Source organism: Falco rusticolus, chromosome 16 (genome assembly GCF_015220075.1).
Source record: "Falco rusticolus isolate bFalRus1 chromosome 16, bFalRus1.pri, whole genome shotgun sequence".
NCBI classification, from domain to species: domain Eukaryota; kingdom Metazoa; phylum Chordata; class Aves; order Falconiformes; family Falconidae; genus Falco; species Falco rusticolus.
Window position 1 is genome coordinate 496781 of NC_051202.1, and position 5134 is coordinate 501914.

Consider the following 5134-nt stretch of genomic DNA (forward strand, 5'->3'; position numbering starts at 1 on the left):
AGGCGCCCGGTTGCCACGGAGACGACGACGCCCGCGGCCCGTCATGCACCGCGCGCCCTTGCTGCCGGGGCACTGTCCTCTGACGTCACCTAACCTCATCGGTGAGTCAGAGAGGCAGAGAGGCAGGTGACGCCAAGATCGCCGCAGCCCCAGCGCCTGCGGGAGCAGCGGCGCCCCAGCAGCCCGGGGTCGCTGGGGGCCGGAGGGGCAGGCCCGGCAGTGTGCAGAGCAGTGCAAAACCCGCAAGCGTTGCGTGATCCTGGCGTGTGACGTCAGGGATCAGCTCCTCCGGCAGCTGCGCCCCTTTGCTGGCAGCGCCCGGCCAGCGTGCCTGTCCCTCGCTGCTGGCTCACTCAGCGCTGTCTTTCCCGTGGGCTGGCCATGACTTGGAAGGAAGGCTGAGGCATCATGCAGGGAGAAGGCCCTGGTGCATGAACCCCTAGCGACAAGCCTGCCTGGTTCCCTGTCTCCATCCTTGACAGGATTATATGATAAAGGTCAGAAACCTGCCGCAGGTGGGGAAGTTTGGAGGAGAGCTGCATTAGCCATGGCAAATCGCTCCAGCACATCCACACACGCTCCCAGGCTGGTACATCATCGGGACAACTTAACCCTGTTAGTTCAATTTATGCACACTCTGCTGATGCAGCAGAATACAATGGCAGCGTTGTAAGTGCTGCCCAGGTGGAGAACAAGAAAATGTGTTCAACATCAGCAGGGCATGAGACATGGGGGTTTAACTCTTGCTCTGCCACATATTTCCTGCCTGACTTTGGGCTGATGGCATAGGCATGTGCCTAGGACACTAAAGTGGGAGACATAAAACTCATACTAGGCCAAGAGGCAATTCTTCTGGGACACCTACCTGGAGCTGAACCAGTTTGACTAAGGGTCTCTCAGCAGACAAGGCCCATCCCAAGAAGCAATGTGAGCCTCAGGCAGACCGCTGCCAGAGTTAGAGCCATTGGCACGTTACTACATTAACCCCAACCGCAAAGTTAAAAGCGGCATTAGGCTTAATCAGAAGTGCCCCAGCCTATGACTGCTCCTAAAATTCAGCTACTCTGTCTCCCGTTCTCTGCTTCTCCTTGGTGCTGGGACTTGGTTCACACACCGCAGCTTTTTAAATAAAGCATTGGGTATGTATCTTCAAGCCATCGGTGGAGAAAGACTGAGTGGCTTTCCAGCCTTGCCTGATACAGGATTATGGAGGATTCTCGTTACTGCTACATATCCCGGGGCAAGTTGACCAGTGCCCCTATGAAAGGGTTCAGGGTTTTCAGGTGTCATGGTCCAAATCACATGCATGTCTCCTTGTAATGCTTCTGTGTCAGCCTGTCATTCCCAGACTCCTTACAGTAAAGCACTGGCAGCCCAAGCTGTCAGTGCTGAAATATATGCATAGCTTCACGGGCCTGATTTCCCTTTAACAGAGAAAAAAACACGCTGGTGTTTTCTTATTACCTGTTGACAAAATGTTGGTTTTGTTCCTATGTGGGCCAGGACAGATGAACATTGCCTTGCTAATGCTCCATAAAAAACCATCTACCCACATGCTCTGAATAGCTTATTTGGTTCTTTTAATACATTCCAGAGAGAGCTTTGTCTCCATGTGTTTTTTCTTCCCACCCTACTTCTCGTATCTGTTTCAGTGAGATAAAGAACTCCATTGCATTCAGAGACTACACTTTTACTGACAATCCTCATGTTTTTTGCACAGCTTACCTGCGCTATTTAGTTGCTAGAAGGCAGACAGAGCATACTTTAGTGGATAACTGGCACCAGCAGGCTACATTTTGATTTGAAATACATGTCAGCTGCTGCTTTCTATAGTTACAGATCAACTAGATAGAACAGATGTCCGCATTAACCTCGCCTGGGTCAGTGCTGCAAGTGTGAGAAAGTGACCAGTGTATCCCCCTGGCCTACATTAAAGACCATTTCAACAGAGACGGGACGAGCCGGGGAACTGCGACCACAATATAGTCTTTCACCTCTAGGGGCCAGTTTGAATTCAGCCCAAGGTAGCGCTGATTCAAGGTGCTGATCATCTGTTGGCTATCTCATTGTTCAGTGAAATAAGTTTGATGGGTCTCAATCTGCTCCTCCCTGGCAGACAAATATCCGCTTGCCGAAGCTTTTGCTACCATTGGCCACCCCGGGTGACCCCTGCCTGGCAGGCTCCCCTCTTTCCCACTGCCACCTCCCCCGGGGTTAAACAGGCCGTGGGAACTGGAGTCACCTCTTTACTTGCTTCCTCCTTATCTGGTCGTGCAGGGGATGCCAAGGGTGGTGCTCAGCAATGCTGGCGCTAGTTCATGCACGCAGAACAAGTGCCACTTAAGAGGCATTCACGCCAGTGGCACATCCACGTTAGGTGACAGAGCAACCCAAATACAAGTTCATTATTTTCATACTTTTAGAGCCGGACCTGATCAGCCTGAGCAAAACATCCACAACATCTGAAAAAAATTCCAGTCACAATCCTTCCCTCGATACTCACACTTCTAATGCACCACAAATAAATGTCACCCACTGTCAACAGGGGCACTTATCAGGGTCCAAGCAGGTTCATGAGGCCAGAAGGGAACCACTGTTAATGTCCAGAATATAAGCCAGATTCCCCTAGTTTCACTCCCATCTGATCTAGAGCAGATCTTTCAGGGGAAAAAAAAACAAACACAAAAAACCCAAACAACCAAAAAAAGCCACCAGCATGTACCCTTGAAAAATTACCGGAGACAGAGAATCAAACACAGTCTGCGAAAAATCAAACAGTTAATTACTTACTATGTTAATTAAAAAAACCCAAACAATAACAAAAAAAACCCCAAACGGGCCTCATTCTAGTCAGAGTGAGGCACCTAAACCCAATTAATTCCCAGCCCACGCTAAGAACGTTCCACAGGTCTCAGTGCACCCAGGGAAGCAGTGTCACTGTCACACATGGGGACATGGACCCACCAAGATCACGGAATTTGTCCGGGTCACACACGGAGATAATGGCAGCAGCAGAGGAGGGAGCATCTAGTAGACTCTGCTGCTTCTCAGAATAATTTTCCCTATATTTAAGTCACCAGAGGTTTTAGGAGGAGGGTGGGGGAGAGGATTCAAAACATATGCAGTTTTCTACTTCTTTTGTATAGCTTTTTGATCCTTTCGCTTCTGGGTTTGGCAACTGCAACTTTCTTCACCCTTGGAGATTATTCTTCAGTTCCTCAAAGAGCCTTCAATTTTCTCACAAATCTCTTCCTTTCACTTAATTTAAACATTTATGGCCAATTCCATGATTTAATAATGAGAAATAAAATTGGAGATTTACTAACTGTAGAGAGAAGACCTTTCATTTCAGCTGGGGATTAAGAAGGGAGTTAAAGGTGTGAATCCTGTTAGCCACGCTGGCCTAACCTGAGCTTTGGCACACTAAAGAGCCCAATCCTGAGAGACACTGAGCACTCCCTGCTCCCACTGAAGCCAGGGAAGTCCTGTGGACTCAAGAGCACATTGCAGATTTGAGCCCCTTAAGACACAATGCTACTGTATAAATCCATAGCAGCACTGCCTCATAGATATTTTGCTAATAACTTTCAAGCCTGACTTCATTTAGTGCTACCACCAGCCGGTCAACTCCAAGCAGCTTCTCACTACACCATTAATTTCAGGTAACAATTCACTAAGATCTCTGGTTCCGCATAAGCGCTTCCCAAATCACTTCTTCAGTCTCTGTCAATTACCTGAGACTAATGCACCTTGAAGTTACCTTTTAGAGCAAACATTACTCCATGGTCATAACTCTAAAATATTATCAGTAGCCAAAAGACAGGAACAATGCAGCTTTCAACTTCAGAAATTCAGACTGCACATTCAAACACAGAAATAAAAAATAAATCAGTGCTGGTGCAGTCATATGGATTTTCATAATTTGGCAATTGCTAGGCATGTTCATAGGACCAAATGGACCTTCAGCCTTTTATTAATTTGATTTCATTTTCTGGATGACTACTATTAGATAAAGGCAGTTTTCTCAGGTACCACTGCAATGGTACTGGCCATCAAATTATGTCTGGCAGATCAAATCTCACACACTTGGGGCTAGACTCACTGAGCTGGCTGCCACCTTACCCTCTCCATCATGACGTGGGTTCTCTCCCAGACTTGGGCACACAGTGCAGGATGCAGCATACGAGGCTCGCTCTTCTTCAGCTAGCCTGCCATGCTCAGGAGACTCCCCAAACTCATGTGTGATCCTCTGATCCGCCAGCATGGCATCTCATGCTTTGGGAAGTGCCGTGGCATGGTCAGGTGCTCACTGATGCAGCCTGAGCAGCAAGAAGGGCAAACCTGGGCATGTATTGCACCTAGTGCCCTTCTCCAGTCAGCTCTGGATCTGTCCCTGCTGTGCAGCACAGCACGGCACCCACCTGTGCCCCTGGTTGGGACACATCTCATTTTGGACCACGGCTTCCATTCTGTGCAGCCAGACAAAGAGGGCACCAGCAGAGAAAAATGAGTGCAGACATGAAAATAGCTGGGTCTTCCTCTGCCAAATGCTCTGGATTCATAACTAGTTGTTAGGATGAGATGAGAAGTGCCACTGCTGTCTGATTTTGAAATGGGACTTTGGCTGGGAGAACAGGACAAAAGAGAAGCTGTCTCGCCTTGTGTGTGTAACGATTCCATTACAGGTCTGGATCTCACTTGGAGAACGATGCTGGCTGAGCATGTAGGCTGACAGCATTCATAATAATTAACCATTAATGTTAGCAAACACTTGGCAAATCTCCACCCACTTTCATCCGGAGCGCTCAGAGTCCTTTGCAAACATGAACAGAATAAACCTTGCCAGACCCCTTCCAGTCCTACCCATTAATCCAGAGAATTTCCTCCACTTCTGTTCTCTGACAGGGTATTTGGTAAACACAGCGAGGTTGGAAAGTACTCAGGTCATCCCTGTTTTACAACGTAGAGCGGAGGCCCAGGGTGGTGAAGTGACATTCCCAAAGCCCCAGCCGGCGCTGCTGGTGCAGCGATAGTGAGCGGCTGTAGCCTCCATCCCTGCACCATCCCTCCTGTGCTGGGCAGGGCGTCATCCCTATCTCACTGGCAAGGAAGCCCAAGCAGGAAAGGGGATGCA